The 20,924-nt window shown below is 37.5% G+C and overlaps 1 protein-coding gene across 1 annotated transcript in view; it reads left to right on the top strand.

The window, feature by feature from the left end:
* LOC120539666 (flotillin-1-like) overlaps positions 1-20,924 on the top strand; it is a 156,910-nt gene that overhangs the window by 1,082 nt on the left and 134,904 nt on the right. The window lies entirely within an intron of this gene.

The raw sequence follows: 20,924 nt of genomic DNA, 5'->3' as shown, positions 1-20,924 counted from the left end.
ATACTAATACGACTAAGTAACAAAACAAGAAAGCAAGAATACAGCATAACACCTCTCACTAAGAAGTAAAAAAGAAACGGCCCGTGTAAACAAAATGTCTTTTAATGCTGAACGCGATTATCTTTTACACTGAAACTTTTCCTGTGTGAAATCTGCACATAGCAGTACACTTCCTACAAGCCCCAAAAAATCCCCTTTCTGTGATGGGGGTGGTATGAAACAGATAGAAGATTGATTTTGTCGTCTTTTACCAAAAGGAATTTATTTATTTATTATTGGGTTTCGAGGCGAGGACTGCTACAGGTTGTGTTACAGGGCAATCAATACCGAATACGGATTTTTTTTTGCTGTATGATATAAACCGAAATAATATAATCACATTAACAAAACACAAAATAAATTGCATCTCCTCGTAATGAAGAGGGTTTGATAAAAACAACAGCCTACCGCCTAGACTGAAAAAGAAATGCAAAAACAAATTAGCAAATATAATAAAAAATGATACAACGAGGAGAAAAAAAATATCGATACCTGTTTCATTTATCTCAAAATTAACAATACTGTAATGGGTCATATGCTCAAGACATTAATTTATTATATCCGATTCATTTAGCACTTTGTGTGTTTTTGCAGTAGATTATTTTAATGCGTAGTATATTACTGTTTTGAAGTTTTAAATGTCTATGTTTGTGACCTTAATGTTTCAATCCTGCTGACTCAGTTTCCGCTGTGAAGCTGTAGGCGACGTCCGGCGCAGTGTGGGCGTTGGTATTCTTGGTGCATCCTTCTTTCAGTCTGAAGCATTGCTTTTCCATTGTGCTCAATCACATACTGTACGTGATTTACACATATTAATTACTATACGAACACTTAATAATACGTAAAACACAAATATTAATTCGTGCTTTATGTATTTTTTTATTTATTTTTTTTAACGCAGGCACCGTATTTATACTCCAGTTGCTTTGTTCAAAAAACCCGACTCCACCCTTTCCCAACACCTCGTGAATTTCCATGTTATTTTTACGAGTGTCTGTTGCACAATGGTGCAATTATTATCAATGCTCCCTCTCGTTACACTACCTCTGGAATGCTGGAATACCAAAACCAGTAACCGTATGTGTGATCTTTTAACGGTTTATCTCGTGTTTCGTGATGGGAAGGGTGTTGATCGCTTCTCTTATTTCCTCTTTCTTATTAAAATTTGCAATAAATCCTACAGGTCAATAAATAGTTGCGTATAAAATGCATCATACATTTCTTCTGACTGTACCAGAGCAATCCCAGCAGTACTGACCACAAAACAGCCCCAGACTGGACATCATTCCTTAACTGGGCCCACTCACAAACACCTGTGCTCACTCTGCACGACTGAAAAATGTATTCTTTTATGGCACTTTACTGAGTTGTGTGGTTCATTGAAGAACCATTTCATGCCGGGAAGGGTTCTTTGCATTAAAATGGTTGTTTGGGCTTTGAAAAGGTTCTTAATAAGAGGACAACACAGAAATGTTAAAATATCTACTAAGATACTGACAGATCAAGAAAACCTGCACTTAGCTTGTGTTGCTATACAGCAAGAGTTTATTCAAAATCAGGAGCCCATTGGTATTTCACAAGTCTAATCATTTATGGAACCTGTTACTTATCTAAATAAAAAGTTCTTTCTGAAACCTTCATATGTATGGTTCCTTTGAGAAACAAAAATGGTTTCTCTATGACACCGCACTTTGGCACTTTTGTTGTTAAGAGTGTAGGACCAGTTTTGAATTGACAACTAATGTAATGTATATGTCTTTTTGATCTGGCAGGAAAGCAGTACCCAGAGAAATACCCACATAGAACAGGGGGGACAACAACAACAGAAATTTCTATAGTACATTTTCATACAAATAATTTAGCTCAAAATGCTGTACAAGATGACAAAGAAGTAGTTACATGCAAAGAAAAACATTAAAAATATATAAGAATAATTCATAAATAGCATTCAAAAATAAATAATTCCCATTTAAATAAGACAGATCTATATTTAAGGACTCTTATTTCTCTTAATTATATAAATGTTTTTTTAAGTCTCAAAATGGTAGTCCGATGATAAAGTCAGTTGGCCAGGGTAGACAGAAAAAAAACCTTCAGATAAGCAGGAGAAAGAAAAAAATCTGTAGGGGTTCCACGCCAAAAGGCTGCCCAGGTCCCATTGGGCATTCTGCCTAAAATAAATGTACTTAAATAGCTCTTTATTGTGTGTTTGTTTTTTTAAGACTTCATCTTAGAGGATTCAATGCATTGGGCAGTGGGTCTTAAGGCAGGTTGGGGTATCCACTTTCATTTAAAACTTTAGATGTCACAGGTGGCTGTATAAGAATTTGATGAGCTGGTGGAAGTGCAGAACACCACCAGAGAAGAACCAGAAAAGAAATAAAGAAAAGTAAAGATTCAAGAAGATTCCACGTTCACTGAGATTTATGAAAATTCTATCTATATCTAGTTTATTATTGGTAGAACTAAAATTTAGCTACGTAAAATGCTAAAAAGTGGCTTTTTTGGGAGTTTTTAAAAACGATCTGCAGTGTTAGCCTGAAATATTTCTATTTCTAAAGTATTCCAGACTTTACCCATTTGGAGTATACTACAGTAATCTAGGGAACTACAAACAAAATCATGAATTACTGTAACTTCTCAGCATCTTGCAATGTAATAAGAGGTCCAACTTTCACAATTTTCCTTAAATGGAAAACTTCAGTCTTGTTAATATGGTTAATATTTAATTTAGAAATGTAAGTTTAGGTCAGAAGTCCATGGTTACATCTAAATTGTTTACTACTTTTCTTATAAAGCATTAAATGTATTTCTAATAGCCTCATTAATTTCATTTTTATTAACAAAAAAGCTTTCTGTTTTTTCCTTATTTAGCTTGAGGAAAGTACTACACATCTATTCAGAAATACAAGACAGACATTGGGTCAGAAAGCCCAGATCATCAGGGTCATCAGGTGCTATTGAATGATAAACCTGCGTGTCATCTGCAAACCTGAGGTAGTTCACCTTGTGTTTTTAAATAATCTGGCCTAATGGAAGCATATACAATAACAGCAGGCCGAGAACAAATCCTTGTGGGATGTCATATATATAATATCAGGTATCTCTAAACTACAATCACCACAACTAACAAAGAACTACCTGTTAAATGAGACTGAAACCAATTGAAGACACTGCCTGAGAGGTCCACCCATTGACCAACATTGTGGTCTGTTTTGTCAAGTGCTGTATTCTAGTCTTGTAGAACAACAATATGGCCTCTGCCTACATTAAGGTCATTTAAGTCATTCACTACTATAAGCAGTGCAGTTTCTGTAATATGATTTCTTCTAAAATCTGACTGAAACTTATTAAGAATAGAATGTTTATTTAAATAGTAATTTAATTGCTGAAAAACTACTTTTTCTCGAATTTTATTTAAAAAAGGTAGGTTAGAAATACAGTCGTCTGAAAAAGTTTGGGAACCCCTCTTAATTCTTTGGATTTTTGTTTATCATTGGCTGAACTTTCAATGATAATATGACATGTCTTATGGAACAGTAGTATTTCAGGACTGACATTAAGTTTATTGGATTAACAGAAAATATGCAATATGCATTATAACAAAATTAGACAGGTGCATACATTAGGGCACCCCAACAGAGATATTACATCAATACTTAGTTAAGCCTCTTTTTGCAAATATAACAGCCTCTAAATGCCTCCTATAGCCTTTGATGAGTGTCTGGATTCTGGAAGGAGGTATTTTTGACCATTCTTCAATACTAAATCTCTCCAGTTCAATTAAAATTGATGGCTGCCGAGCATAGACAGCCTGCTTCAAGTCATCTAATAGATTTTCAATGATATTCAAGTCAGGGGATTATGACGCCATTCCAGAACATTGTACTTCTCCCTCTGCATGAATGCCTTTGTAGATTTCAAACTGTGTTTTGGGTCATTGTCTTGTTGGAATATCCAACCCCTCAGTAACTTCAACTTTGTGACTGATGGTTGAACATTATCCTGAAGAATTTGTTGATATTGGGTTGAATTCATCCGACCCTCGACTTTAACAAGGGCCCCAGTCCCTGAACTAGCCACACAGCCCCAAAGCATGATGGAACCTCTACCAAATTCGACAGTAGGTAGCAGGTGTTTTTTTTGGAATGCGGTGTTCTTCTTCTGCCATGCAAAGCGCTTTTTGTTATGACCAAATAACTCAATCTTTGTCTCATCAGTCCAAAGCACTTTGTTCCAAAATGAATCTGGCTTGTCTAAGTGAGCATTTGCATACAACAAGCGACTCTGTTTGTGGCTTAAGTGCAGAAAGGGCTTCTTTCTCATCACCCTGCCATACAGATGCTTTGTGCAAATTGCGCTGAATTGTAGAACGATGTACAGATACACCATCTGCAGCACGGTGTTCTTGCAGGTCTTTGGAGGTGATCTGAGGGCTGTCTGTAACCATTTTCACAATCCTGCGCATATGCCACTCCTGTATTTTTCTTGGCCCGCCAGACCTGGGTTTAACAGCAACTGTGCCTGTGGCCTTCCATTTCCTGATTGCATTCCTTACTGTTGAAACTGACAGTTTAAACCACTGAGATAGCTTTTTGTAGCCTTCCCCTAAACCATGATGCTGAACAATCTTTGTTTTCAGATATTTTGAGAGTTGCTTTGAGGATCTCATGCTGTCACTCTTCAGAGGTGAGTCAAATGGAAGCACTTACAATTGACCACCTTAAATACCTTTTTTCATGATTGGACAAACCTGTCTATAAAGTTCATGGCTTAATGAGCTAATCCAACCAATTTGGTGCTGCAAGTAATCAGTACTGAGCAGTTACATGCATTCAAATCAGCAAAATCACAAGGGTACCCATATTTTTGCACAGCCAGTTTTTCACATTTGATTTAATTTCATACAACCAAATACTGCTTCACTAAAAATCTTTGTTCGGAAAACACCCCAGTAGTCAGATGGTCCTAGGAAATGAAACCACCATTATCTTTTTTGTTGAAAGTAAATTATTATGCAAACTTTTTCATATGACTGTAGGTCTAAGATTGTTAAGTACAGAGGAGTTGAGAGTATTTTTCTTAAGCAGGGGTTTAACTACTGCAGTCTTTAGACAACCTGGGAAGATCACTGTTGTGACAGATAGGGGGCAGTATCGCTCTCTTGAACCCCTGTCCAAGACTCCAGACACCAGATAAAAGTCCAAATGTTGACTTTATTCTCATGCAACAGTGCACAAAGCACCTTCTCCTCCACAATACTCATACAATAAACCAATAATCACTACAATAAATGCTCCACCACTCCCAGACGCATTGCCACCCTTCCACCCAGCTCAGCTTGGCGTCTGGGAGCTCCCACAGTCCTTTTTATAGTTCGTGACCCGGAAGTGCTTCTGAACCCTCAGTCCATGTGACTTCTTAGCACTTCCGGGTCAGATCAAAACTCTTCTTTTTCTTCACCCTGGAAGCACATCATTCCCCTTGTCCATGTGACTCAGACGTACATCCGGGGCGTAGGGCAAATGATATTCATTGCTCCTCCGTGCAGCTCCATCTAGCGGCACCTGGGGTATCCAGCAGTGCTGTGTATGAAAACACCATTGTCCAAGATTCCCTGCTGGTCTTCGGGGCACCTCCATGCTGCAGGGAGGGCTCCATCTGGCGGCCTGGGGGTACTGGCCGGGATGACAAGCCGGCCATAGACCACTCTGTATGTAATGACAACTTCATTATGTCAAGTACACTATCAATTAGCACATCCAAAATTTATTTTAAAAATTCTGTTGGGACTAGGTCAGGGACACAAGTGGTAGGTTTTAATTGAGAAATTATCTTACAGAGTTTAGGAAAACCCGTATCAGTCAAGGAATTTAATTATCTAAACAAGCCTGATGTTGTTCTACAGATTTCAATGTGGAGGCAGGTATTATAGGCTGCTGAGTGAACTAGGATTAGAAGACAATCAATCGTTGAGAATAAAAATCTTGCATTTCCAGCACTGCCTTTTAACATTTTAGAAACATAGGAATGCATCTCAAGACAGACTATTCTGTTATATTCAGCTGTATGTGTTTCAATATTTCAGAATGGATTGTTAATTTAGTTTTCCTCCATTTATGCCCAGCCCTATGACACTTTCCCTTAAGATCTGACACTGTATAGAGTTTTCCAAGGTATTATAGTGCTCGATGATATCCTAACAATTTTTTCATTGGTCACAATGTCAGCTGCAGTTCTCACTTCAGAAAAGAAAACCCATTTTACTGATAACATTGCTGGCTGTGCTAGGACAAGCTCTACATTCAGACTGATGATTGAGAATATGAGCAAACATAGATACTCCAGATTCATTACAATAAAACCTTTTAACAATATACTGCTTTTTAGTTCTAGTTTCCAGTATTTCTACATTCAAAAGAATACAGAAATGGTCAGATATGCCGATATCCACAACCTGCCTCATATCCGCTTTTAATCCTTTTGAAATTAAATCTAGTTTCTGCTCTTTCCTGTGCATAGGATGGCTGACGTGCAATAAGTTAATAAATACTCTTGTTTATTGTCACACTAGAGCTGAAACAACATCACTATTATTCATTAATGTTTACATAGAAGGATTTACTAGCTAGAGCACTAATGCTACATAAGGTCATTTTATAAGTCATGGGTTGGAATGATTTCATCAAACAATTAATGATAGGGATATTTTTTAAATTGTAGGCGTTAATCCCTCATCATATACTGTTTTTAATGTGTTTATTACTGGTTACATGTGGCTTAGCCAATTCAAAACCAGCTTGGCTAGAGATATAATGTATTGTAAAATAGGATACAAACAAATATAAAGAGTTAGGGCACCACCTTGGTTATGCTATATAATTGTATTTGCCAAAAGTAAATTAAAATATGCAATAAAATCAGAGTAGTCTTTTCAGACTGGAGTTCTGTTTAGGAATTGAAATAAGTTGATTTCCAGGTTATGAGTTCAAGTGGCAGGAAAGGGAGTTTCCAGCTGGACAGATGCAGAAGTGATATCAGCTGTGGATTGTCTAATGTTCTCACAGTTACTAGTGTAATCTTCCAGGACAAGAGGATGCATTAGTACACAGTACCCTGTTTCAGCAGGTAATTATCATCACTAAAGTAAATAAGCTGTCTCTCATGCACATATATGCAGCAGTTTAATAGTATTAAATTTGATTTCAAATTGTCAAAGCTGATAAATTACTTTGCAGTCTCAATATATGCCAGGAATTAAAGGAGAATCTGAACCTAGGAGGTGTGAAGCAGCAGTGCCAAGGAGTACTCTGCCATGTGCCAAGGCGGAATGGACAGAGATATCACACGGTATAAACTTTTCAGGCATAAAGAATAGGTTTGTTTGTGCAATCCACTTAAACAACTACATAAATCTTCCCATGATTTGGTCTACAGTGAATTCTTCTAAAACATCAAATATGCACCAAGTCACATTGCTTCTCACTTTTGGGACCACATCATGTTAATGAAGGATAATTGCACTTACACTCCTTTGTGCATTGATAGATGTGAGGACAGCTCCTCAAACTCTCTTCTGACACTGAAAAAATAAGGTTGCTGCAGTCCAATTTTTGAATGAGTTAAACTAAGCCTACTCCTAAATCCTTCTCATAAGATGTACTTTCAATTTTCAGAACTCCCATTGTGTATTCAAACCTAACATTTTTACTTGCTATGTGTAATACTTTAAATTTACTGACATTACATTTTATCTGCCACATATCTGCCCAAGCCTATATGCTGTCCAAGTCCCTCTGTGATGATTCAACGGACTCCAGATTATCTGCCAATCCATCTATGTTGGTATCGTCTACTAATTTAAGCAGCTTGTTACTTGAAGGGCGGCACGGTGGCGCAGTGGTAGCGCTGCTGCCTCGCAGTTAGGAGACCCGGGTTCGCTTCCCGGGTCCTCCCTGCGTGGAGTTTGCATGTTCTCCCCGTGTCTGCGTGGGTTTCCTCTGGGTGCTCCAGTTTCCTCCCACAGTCCAAAGACATGCAGGTTAGGTGGATTGGTGATTCTAAATTGGCCCTAGTGTGTGCTTGGTGTGTGGATGTGTTTGTGTGTGTCCTGTGGTGGGTTGGCACCCTGCCTAGGATTGTTTCCTGCCTTGTGCCCTGTGTTGGCTGGGACTGGCTCCAGCAGACCCCCGTGACCCTGTATTCGGATTCAGCGGGTTAGAAAATGGTTGGTTGGTTGTTACTTGAATTCCTATCCAATTTATATATATTAGAAATAGCAGCAGTCCTAGCACTGCCCCATATGGAACACCACTCTTAACATCAGCCAATTCTGATAAGGTTCTTTACACCATAACCCTCTGCTTCCTGTGTCTGAGTAAATTTCACACCCATCTACTAATATCATCCTGAACTACCACTTCTTTCATTTTGATGCCCAGCCTCTCATGTGGAACCTTATAAAATGATTTCTGAAAGTCAAGATAAATAATATCATATGTCCCAATTTGATATTCTTGTGTTGCTTCCTCATATAATTCCAGCATGTTAGTAAAACATGACCTCCCACGTCTGAACCCATGCTGACTGTTCAATAAAACTCCTGTTCTTGCCAAGTGTTGCTCAATCTTATCATTAATAATTCCATATATTAATTTTCCTGTGATGCACGTTATGCTTAGTGGCCTACAGTTGCTTGGATCTGCCCTGCCATCCTTTTTATAAAACAGGATGATATTTGCCATTTTCTAGTCCTTCAGTCTAGTGCACAGTGACTTCTAAAAATATGCATCAAAGGTTTCTATATGTATGTACTTACTAACCTCCTTAAGGACTCTTATGTATTATCAGGTCCTGGAGACTGGTTTGATTTCAGCCTGTTTAATCTAAGCAGTACTTCTCCCTCTACAATTTCTAAATCCCTCTGTACTTCCTTAGTAGTCCCATTTACTGCTGGGAGGTTATTTACTTCCTCACTTGTGAAGACCTCAGAAAAATGCAATTTTAGAGCATCTGCTAATTCACTGTCTACATTTTTTAATTCCAATTTATTATGCCTGTTGCACTTCTACTCCTCCTTGACTCTTCTTTTACTTCTAAAATACTGAAAGAATCTCTTTGGGTTATCTTTCACCTTATCTACTATATTCCTGTGTAACTGTCTTTTAGCTTCCCTAATATCCTTCTTAATGGTTGCCCTCATACATCCTATGATTCACATTGCTGTTATTAGTCTTAAATGCCTTATACAGCTGTGTTTCCATTGCAGCTTCTTTTTTAACTCTTTATTATCCCATTGCAGAGTTATTTTCATATTTCTTACTAATTTCAAATTTAGGTATGTACCTGTCCTGCATTACATGTAAAATGTTTTAAATCCTGTTCCACTGTTCCTCGTCTGTCTCCACACTTAAAAGCTTATCCCAGATTATCCTCCTAGACTTTGCCTCATCTGCTCAAAATTTGCCCTACCAAAGTAAAACTTAACAGGTTTAGTATCTGTATCTGTTCTAAAACACTGAGAATTGTATTAATTATTACCAGTAATGGTGCACTGCACGATCAAGTGCGTGAAAACACTTGACTTGATCATTCATAGCTTTCATACTTTTTCTGTATGTTTAACATTCATTTGCTCAGAGGTTGATGTGTTTGCTGCTTCCTGAGCAGCTCTTCTTTTCTCCACCCTAGCGGCCTGCTTGTTCTCTTCTTTTGTCATGTTAAAACTGATTAAGTCAGTGTTTGTGTTCTAATTATTTAGTACGTTTTCTTTAATTTTTCACTTAAGCTGGCATTTAAGTCTTCAATCTGCCTCAAGAATGATTTATGATATGAAGAGGTAGGGGAAGTGACGCCGAAGGTGGTAGGGATGAGATCTGTGCCCGTACACATACGTCGCACTGCCGCCCTACTGGACACTGCCGAGAGTTGATTCTACAATAAAATAAAATAAAAATAAAAAGAGGAATAACCTTGGAGGTCAATCATCACCCCGAAAGCGGATAGTACACGTCAAGAAGTATATGTTTACCAAATTGCAGGTCAATAGGTCAAACGGTTTGCGAGCTACAGGTGATTTAAAATCCTGGGCAGCCAAACAACCAGCCATGGTAGTGTATTATATATAAAGATATTTTATCACATTGCTCTGGCCAAGAACCTATCCATCCTTCCATGGAGGTCTCCCACCTGTGCACCCAGAAGTCAACACATCATGTCAGACTCTCTGTTTCTGGAGCAAACCTGTGTTTCACTCGCCTTAATGACTGAGTCTCCAATATCACTGCCCTCTCACTTTCTGGGAACTGGTTTTGATGTGGCCTGTTGGGACTTCTCATTCCTGCCTACCACCTCAGAATCTTCAAAGACACTGTCCAACTCCGAAAGGATGTGAAAATAGTTTGACACTTTTAATTCTGGGGTTGATGCCAATGTATACCCTTTACTTTACACCTTGTGACTATGACCCACCTATCTTTACATGTCTGTTCTGGAATCTCATCCTCCACTAAGTTAGGTGTGCACATTATTCCTCTAAAGGACACCTGAGCTAGGTCCACTAATTCTCTACACATGCTAGTCAACTCCTCTTCCAGTTCACTGACCCCAGGGCTGAGGTGCTTTATTAGCTGGCATCTAATGGTATCTAATCTAATTTTTGGATCAATTGATTAGATCATTACAAACAAAGTGACTGGATGAAAAGCAAACATGACAAGGTGGTCTTTGGAGATGTTCTGCCTATGCAACATACTAGTCCAAGTAAGACAAAGGACATTAGAATGTTTAACATATGCCTCAAATCATGGTGTAGAATAGGATAGCATAAGTATGTGAGGCACTGGGGTCTTTTGTGGAACAGATAGGACTTATGCAACCACAACAGCTTGCATTCAAACTGGAGGGGCAAAAATGCATTGAGAAGACATATGAGTGGGTTAGTTGAAGATTGGTTAAACTAGAGAACAGGAGCAGAGAGTTCAGGATGGACCAGGTTTATATCAGAGCTTAAGATTTTCTGGTAACATGTCAGGTTTCTGTCATATGCCCATTTTATATTCAAAGAAATATTCACCATTACATTATTTTATTAAAGCAGCAGTAACCATTTAAAACAGCAAGAATATGGGTTTTGGATACATTTAAAAACATGTAATTGTGTTCTCACAGTTACTAGTGGCAAACAAGCAGGGAAGCCTTTTAACTAAATCCTCAGCAATCAGGAAAAACACTTACATTTACAGTTGTATTATGGCAATCATGATTATAATTTAAAATCATGCATGGTTTCACTGAAATATAATAAGAAAACCTATCTGCTCATTCAAGTAAAAAACAAGCCTTTTGTTATTACAATTTTTTCTTATTATGGAAATAGCTCTGGTAGAAAAAGTAGACAATGTGAGCACTCTTTTAGAGTGCATTAATGGGGGCCAATCAAATGTACAGTGGTGTGAAAAACTATTTGCCCCCTTCCTGATTTCTTATTCTTTAGCATATTTGTCACACAAAATGTTTCTGATCATCAAACACATTTAACCATTAGTCAAATATAACACAAGTAAACACAAAATGCAGTTTTTAAATGATGGTTTTTATTATTTAGGTAGAAAAAAAATCCAAACCTACATGGCCCTGTGTGAAAAAGTAATTGCCCCCTGAACCTAATAACTGGTTGGGCCACCCTTAGCAGCAATAACTGCAATCAAGCGTTTGCGATAACTTGCAATGAGTCTTTTACAGTGCTCTGGAGGAATTTTGGCCCACTCATCTTTGCAGAATTGTTGTAATTCAGCTTTATTTGAGGGTTTTCTAGCATGAACCGCCTTTTTAAGGTCATGCCATAGCATCTCAATTGGATTCAGGTCAGGACTTTGACTAGGCCACTCCAAAGTCTTCATTTTGTTTTTCTTCAGCCATTCAGAGGTGGATTTGCTAGTGTGTTTTGGGTCATTGTCCTGTTGCAGCACCCAAGATCACTTCAGCTTGAGTTGACGAACAGATGGCCGGACATTCTCCTTCAGGATTTTTGGTAGACAGTAGAATTCATGGTTCCATCTATCACAGCAAGCCTTCCAGGTCCTGAAGCAGCAAAACAACCCCAGACCATCACACTACCACCACCATATTTTACTGTTGGTATGATGTTCTTTTTCTGAAATGCTGTGTTCCTTTTACGCCAGATGTAACGGGACATTTGCCTTCCAAAAAGTTCAACTTTTGTCTCATCAGTCCACAAGATTTTCCCAAAAGTCTTGGCAATCATTGAGATGTTTCTTAGCAAAATTGAGACGAGCCCTAATGTTCTTTTTGCTTAACAGTGGTTTGCATCTTGGAAATCTGCCATGCAGGCCGTTTTTGCCCAGTCTCTTTCTTATGGTGGAGTCGTAAGCACTGACCTTAATTGAGGCAAGTGAGGCCTGCAGTTCTTTAGACGTTGTCCTGGGGTCTTTTGTGACCTCTCGGATGAGTCGTCTCTGCGCTCTTGGGGTAATTTTGGTCGGCCAGCCACTCCTGGGAAGGTTCACCACTGTTCCATGTTTGTGGATAATGGCTCTCACTGTGGTTCGCTGGAGTCCCAAAGCTTTAGAAATGGCTTTATAACCTTTACCAGACTGATAGATCTCAATTCCTTCTGTTCTCATTTGTTCCTGAATTTCTTTGGATCTTGGCATGATGTCTAGCTTTTGAGGTGCTTTTGGTCTACTTCTCTGTGTCAGGCAGCTCCTATTTAAGTGATTTCTTGATTGAAACAGGTGTGGCAGTAAGCAGGCCTGGGGGTGGCTACGGAAATTGGACTCAGGTGTGATACACCACAGTTAGGTTATTTTTTTAACAAGGGGGCAATTACCTTTTCACACAGGGCCATGTAGGTTTGGATTTTTTTTCTCCCTAAATAATAAAAACCATCATTTAAAAACTGCATTTTGTGTTTACTTGTGTTACATTTGACTAATGGTTAAATGTGTTTGATGATCAGAAACATTTTGGGTGACAAACATGCAAAAGAATAAGAAATCAGGAAGGGGGCAAATAGTTTTTCACACCATTGTAACTTGCAACCATTTTAACTTGTATCAATATGCTTTTGAATGAAGGAGTAAAGAACGGTAGCAAGATTAAATTATCATTCTTCTCTTTGAAGGTGACGGACATGTCTACAGTTGTCCATCCAATAATCTGTCCATTTTCTAACAGGTTTAATTAGTTAAGGGTTGTGGGGAGCAAGTTCCCGTTAGGCTGTAATAGGCACAAGGTAAGAACAAAATTTGCAAGGGACATCACAATCACAGACATCCATATATCTTCATTCTGTTATGATTGGTATTAGTTTTTATTTAATTGTGAGCATTTAAGACTGTTTGCTTTCCTTTTTATGTGAATATTGGTTTTGGAGGTTGTAGAATTCAATTCCATTGTTACTATCTTTGTAGAGGATTATTCTAGTATGTTAATAACTATTTTGAAACTTTTTGATGCCATTTTGGATTCTGTAAATTTGAATGAGTTTTGTTATGGAGTTGTTACACAATTGATCTGGAAGTGTTTAGGTTTCACTTCCAAGATCAAAGGTATAAAGTTCTTGCCAAACACTTCCTCCCTATCTGAGTCTGTGTAAAGATAAGAAAAAATAATGTGTTTATTTAGTTAGAGCTTCTGGTAAATTAATTCTACTCTGTGTATTTTTGACTACACATTTGGGTTTTTGGTTTTGGCTTGATTGTAGTGTTTAATTGACTTCCTGGTTATAATTTTTTCTTGTTTTTACTGGTTCATGACTCTTCTTCTGCTCCTTTATTTAAAAAAAAATCTCTGTCACCTACATGGTGTCAGAACACATACAGGGGGACATTTTACAATATTCAGATAATCTAATCTATGTCTTGGAATGTGTAAGGAAAATCTGTGTATCCAGGTAAAAATAAAGCAAGTGTACAGTATATGTTTTGCATGTTTTGACTGTATACTGTATGTAGATTATGTGACACGAGTACTGTAATGTGAGTTTTTTTTCTTTTATCTGTGGATGTTTTTCATGTTATTTGCCTTTACACAACTCTGGTGCCTTCGGTGATGTCATAAACTTCTTTCTCTATGTTCTGCTTGAAAACGTGAGATTTTATTTCTGCCACTACTACAAAGGGGTAAGTTGCATAAAAAATAGTATTTTTATGTTAATTATTAATTTAACAAAACAGATTTTGGGCAGATGTGGCAAACATAAAAAAGACAAACTGAATAAGGATATTTGTGGAATTAGTTGATGAGCAGTGGAGCAGGTTACAATTATACAATGGGTATAAAGTTTATTAAGAATGTTAAAAGGTAGTTAGAAATAAATATTGTGGAAAAAGCAAGAGCACACAAAAAGATTCTTTTGGTATTTTAGACCAATCAAGGAGGAATAACGTGTATAAGGAATAGGAAGGGTAAAGTAAAATATACAGACAGTAAAACATTAGATGCTCTAAATTTGCATTTTTTTTAATTTGTATTTATAAGTGAAGAAGTCAACAACCTTCCATCAGTTAAAGGGACAATTAAAGGGGTATTAAGGAAACAATCAAGCATTACTTGGAAAGAATGGTTGTGTTAGTGAGTAGTAGCATTTTTGAAATTCTAGTGTGACCAACATCAGAATTTTCCTTTATATCAGCAGACATTTCTAATGTTATCATAAATGTATGTACTGTAACTGATGCTATCTGTTCCTCTGACTAGCAAAACATCTGCAAACCATTCACATCGCAAAAGAAATAATAAAGCAATGTGATACTGATGTCTGATGTTTCTCAATTTATATCACACCATTGTGATACCCTCAGACCATTTTCTGACAAAATACAGCAAATACAGATCTAAACTTTAAATAAGCTGAGGCCTCACAACCATTCATTAGCAGGAAACTGGCTATGGACAGCCTAAACTGAAACAGCAACACTTTACATTTAGAACAATAACATGAAAAGAACATGCAGACTACACACTCCGCATGACTCAAACACATGTCTCTTGAGCTGTATGACAGGATTGCTAGATGTTTGCTGGATAGTGAACGTCCATCAAATAATTGAAAAAATGTTTTTCAGCGTATCTGTGTTTTTTCCACTCTAGGACTCATTGCTTTTCTTTAAAACAGGGCCATTTTACTGCTGTCTTCTTTTTCATGCAATGGAGGAAGCATGTGTAAGACTTCCTTGGTATCTTTACTCAAATTTAGTGCAACTGGTCAATTCTCTGCAGTATATGAAGATTAAGATACCACTCAGCCTCATCAGCATAATTATTGTGCTCAATGAAACTTTGATATTGAACTGTTTTCTTCTTCTTTTTAAATTACTATTTCTGCCCTTAATGGAGCTGATGGTACTGGAATGTTCGTAGCTCTTTGCTATCTTACAAAGCTCAAACCAGAAGTGTAAACATATGACTACAAAAAAAAAGAAAGAAAAAGACACTATTCATATTAAAACTGAGGAGAATGTAGGCTTAAATGGAAAAAAATAGTTTATACCTGTGCACACACAGTCATAATTAAACCTAGAACACTGTAGCTCAAATTGGACCATCTCCATCATCCAAAAACAGGTTTGAAGCATCTGGCATGAAGATATTTTCACATAATATAAAAAGCAATATTTTGTAGATAAGAAATTATCTTAAGGATAGAATTTTTTATAATTGTTTAAAGACAGAAGTAACAGTTGTTATAAACATTTTAATTAATTATTTTGCACAACAACTGGTGAGGGTGTTCTCTACTGGAACATAACAAAGAAGTTCCACTGGTGGGTAGTCAGCATTGATTTCAGTGAGAAAGACCGTTTCATAATATGCTGGAATAATATGAGGAAGAAACAAAAGCATATGACGAGAACATTATATATGATATTATTTATTTTGATTTTCAGGTTAAGAGGACTTTGTTTTGAGTCAATTATTTTTTCAACAATAATATTTCAACCAGGGGAGACTGATATTTGGAAAAACATATTCATAACCTGTTTAAAGTAGGAAATGGGAGGGCAGGGTGATTAGGGCAAGCCTGGTTTCAAAGCTAACCATGCATCTGTAGAAGCTAGTTATAATACATAGAAACATTCAGGCATTCTCAAGTGTCTAAGAAATAAAGGTGTTTTTGAGTGTTTTTGACTATTGCCAAGATGTATTGTTTGTAGGAGCTGAGCCAGGAACTAATTTTAAGAGGAGTTACAAAGTATATACCATATTTATAATTTCATTTATGATCAATAATTTGGAACTGTCATATATTTCACATGTAGGATATGAACCTAAAATTTGTCTCGTAACTGTGCCTATGATTGTTTATAGATAGATAGATAGATAGATAGATAGATAGATAGATAGATAGATAGATAGATAGGTCAAATGGACATGTTGATCGCTGGAAACATGTCTTTAAACAGGACTGATTGAAACACGGTACCTCAATAAAGAGTGATACTGTATACTCATCCATCTATTTTCTAAACCTGCTTTATTCTGAGCAGGGTCATGAGGAAGCTGGAGACAGTCCTAGAAAGTATAGGGCACAAGGCAGAAGAGTTCCCAGACAGCCTGTCCAGTATATAATGTTCATCTTAATTGCTGAATGAAGATTAAGAATTGTGCAAAACTAATGATTATACTTTACCATAATGCTCACATGTGAGGCTGAATGGAGAATAAGGATTGTGCATCACTAATGATTATACTACTACTACTTCTACTACTACTAATAATAATAATAATCTTCTTCTTCTTTCAGCTGCTCCCATTAAGGGTTGCCACAGTGGATCATCTTTTTCCTTATCTTCATGTCCTCAGCATCTTGCTCTGTTATAATAATAATAATTCTTTACATTTATGTAGTGCTTTTCTCACTACTCAATCTTCTACCACACAGGGAGGACCTCAGATGAGAATCCATGATCTCCTGTACCATATTGTTCACATTTGAATTTGAATAGACATCTTATTTCAAAAATGTCTTTAACAGGAAGTCAAGATGTAGCAGCTTGTATAATGATAAAGGTATCATAATAAAAACAATTTAGCTCCATTATTTGCCAGTTTAATATTTAATTCCAAAGCTGTTTCAAATTGTCTTTGGTTTTGACAGGTTTTCAAAAAGTATTTGTAGCACACTCCAAACATGAATTCTGAAATTAGAAGATATTGACACAAGTTGGTTAACTGGGAGGAGACAAAGAGTACATATATGAGGAGAATGCTTTTTGTTTGGCAAAATCCTCAGTGGAGCCCCTCAGGGCTCTGACATTTGATTCTTACTTTTTCTGATTAAAATTAATGTCTTACATTCCAGTGTAATTACTAAATTTGTGAAATTCACAAAAGATACTAAAATTGGAGGGCTAGCCAAAACCTAGAAAGTAACAAAAATAATTTAAAAACACCCAGGCAGACTTCAAAAGTCAATAAATACTTGTAAAATAAAGTTTAGTATCAAAAAATACTAATTTCCATGTGTAGGTAAAGGGAAAGGTAAGTATAAATCAATATAAGAGATACTGTCTTATAGGAAGAAACTTCAAAAATGATTTAGGAGTATTGTTGAAGCATCTATCTCATAATCTAAGCAATGTACAGAAACAATAAAAAAAGTATATAAAATATCTGGTTGTATCATAAAACTCAGGGGACATTATGCTCAGTCTATTTAATGCACTAGTAAGGAATTGTAGTGGACTCAACACTATGAACAGAATGAGCAGTATTCAGAAGCAATTAAGAAGGCTAATGGAATGTTGGATTATACAGTATAGCACAATGTGTAGAGTATAAGTCCAAGAAGGTTATGCTCAAGTTTTATAATAGACTGGTTTGACATTACCTGGGGTACTGTGTACAGTTTTGGTCTCCAGGCTACAAAGGTGATATAGCAGCACTGGAAAAGGTTCAGAGAAGAGCGACTAGGCTGACACCAAGGCTACAATGGATGAATTATGATTGAAGATTAAAAGAATTGAGGCTCTTCAGTTTAAGCAAAAGAAGATAAAGAACAGACATGATTGAAATATTTAAAATTATTAAGGGAATTAATGCTGTGGGGTAATACTGTTACTTTAAAATTAGTTCATCAAGAACATGGGAATACAGTTGAAAACTTATTAACGGTAAAATTTGTACAAATATTACTAAGTTTTTCTTTACACAGAGAACCATTGACACATGGAATAAGTTACCAGGTAGTGTTGTAGACAATAGGACTTTAGGAACTTTCAAAGCTAGACTTGACATTATTTTGGAATTATTAAGTAATAGAACTTGCAAGCTTGTTGAACTAAATGGCCTGTTCTCACCTAGATTGTTCTTATGTTTTAATGCTTATGTTGTCTCCTTTTTGTTACCTTCCTTGTTTATCTTAAATAATTTTATATGTAGTAATTATTTAATACAGTCAATCCTTAACTTTTGTGGGGGTAACTTTTCTACAAAATGGAGTAAAGGGTCAAAGACATGAATGCTAATACTGTACATTGAATCCATGGAAAATAACAGGTTAGATTCCCGTGACCACCAAAAACTGTAATCTTTTGCTGGGGATTGCTCAAAATACACTTTTCTGCATAGAATTCTTTTTAAGGAAGAATTATTTCTGGTAACATGCAGTTTTAATAGCACAGTAATTATACCACTAGTCATTCCCTAGAATTATGTGACCTTTCATGCTAACATCTCAATAAAGAAAACTTTATTGCTGCTATCGGAAGATGCTGAGGCTGGAGAGTTCTCAGTATCACCTCCAGCGCTGTGTCCTTCACAGCTGGTGGATGGTGTTGGAGATTATGAAGGATGCACTGGCTTGAAATAATCCATTGGCAACGTGTGCTTCTTCTGCAGGGGTGTTTCTGGACATACAGTGCATCTGGAAAGTATTCACAACGCATCACTTTTTCCACATTTTGTTATGTTACAGCCTTATTCCAAAATGGATTAAATTAATTTTTTTCCTCAGAATTCTACACACAACACCCCATAATGACAATGTGAGAAAAGTTTACTTGAGGTTTTTGCAAATTTAATAAAAATTTTAAAAAAACGGAGAAATCACATGTACATAAGTATTCACAGCCTTTGCTCAGTACTTTGTCGATGCACCTTTGGCAGCAATTACAGCCTCAAGTCTTTTTGAATATGATGCCACAAGCTTGGCACACCTATCCTTGGCCAGTTTCGCCCATTCCTCTTTGCAGCACCTCTTAAGCTCCATCAGGTTGGATGGGAAGCGTCGGTGCACAGCCATATTAAGATCTCTCCAGAGATGTTCAATCGAATTCGTCTGGGCTCTGGCTGGGCCACTCAAGGACATTCACAGAGTTGTCCTGAAGCCACTCCTTTGATATCTTGGCTGTGTGCTTAGGGTTGTTGACCTCAGACTGGAACGATGGTTCATCTTTCAGCAGGACAAGAGCGCTCTGGAGCAGGTTTTCATCCAGGATGTCTCTGTACATTGCTGCAGTCATCTTTCCCTTTATCCTAACTAGTCTCCCAGCTCCTCCTGCTGAAAAACATCCCCACATCATGATGCTGCCACCACCATGCTTCACTGTATGGATGGTATTGGCCTAGTGATGAGCGGTGCTTGGTTTCCTCCAAACATGACGCCTGGCATTCACACCAAAGAGTTAAATCTTTGTCTCATCAGACCAGAGAATTTTGTTTCTCATGGTCTGAGAGTCATTCAGGTGCTTTTTGGCAAACTCCAGGCGGGCTGCCATGTGCCTTTTACTAAGGAGTGGCTTTTGTCTGGCCACTCTACCATACAGGCCTGATTGGTGGATTGCTGCAGAGATGGTTGTCCTTTTGGAAGGTTCTCCTCTCTCCACAGAGGACCTCTGGAGCTCTGAAAGAGTGACCATCGGGTTCTTGGTCACCTCCCTGACTAAGACCCTTCTCCCCCGATCGCTCAGTTTAGATGGCCGGCTAGCTCTAGGAATAGTCCTTGTGGTTTCGAACTTCTTCCACTTACGGATGATGGAGGCCACTGTGCTCATTGGGACCTTCAAAGCAGCAGAAATGTTTCTGTAACCTTCCCCAGATTTGTGCCTCGAGACAATCCTGTCTCAGAGCTCTACAGACAGTTCCTTTGACTTCATGCTTGGTTTGTGCTCTGACATGAACTGTCAACTGGGGGACCTTATATAGACAGGTGTGTGCCTTTCCAAATCATGTCCAATTAACTGTATTTACCACAGGTGGACTCCAATTAAGCTGCAGAAACATCTCGAGGATGATCAGGGGAAACAGGATGCACCTGAGCTCAATTTTGAGCTTCATGGCAAAGACTGTGAATACTTATGTACATGTGCTTTCTCGATTTTTTTATTTTTAATAAATTTGCAAAAATCTCAAGTAAACGTTTTTCACGTTGTCATTATGGAGTGTTGTGTGTAGAATTCTGAGGAAAAAAATGAATTTAATCTATTTTGCAATAAGGCTGTAACGTAACAAAACGTGGAAAAAGTGATGCACTGTGAATACTTTCCGGATGCTTTGTATGCACACCAGGCAAGGGCCTAGAAGGGCCTCTAGTGGTCAGAGTGCATTACTGCAGCCCTCACAAGATATTCCTATCTTTATTTTGTTTAGAAAAATTTGGTCACACCAGACCAGAGCACAAAGAAATGTTTATGTCATGCAACTTCATGGTGCCTGCACTGTCTGCACTATGCACAGTACAATCTGTGTGCTGTTGCATACACTAGTACAGGATGGGGTGTCAGGCGTCTCATGCAATGTGCAGTCTCCTCACAATGTGTGCGCCATGCACATGACAGTAAGGTAGAGCCGCTTTAACTTCAGTAGTTAGCCACTGCCAGGACCAGAACTCATGACTCACCTTATGCTCTTCTCACCTGACA

This window comes from Polypterus senegalus, chromosome 11 (assembly GCF_016835505.1).
Source record: "Polypterus senegalus isolate Bchr_013 chromosome 11, ASM1683550v1, whole genome shotgun sequence".
Lineage (NCBI taxonomy): Eukaryota > Metazoa > Chordata > Cladistia > Polypteriformes > Polypteridae > Polypterus > Polypterus senegalus.
Note: the sequence above shows the minus strand (reverse complement) of the source record. Positions and strands in the feature narration are given on the sequence as shown.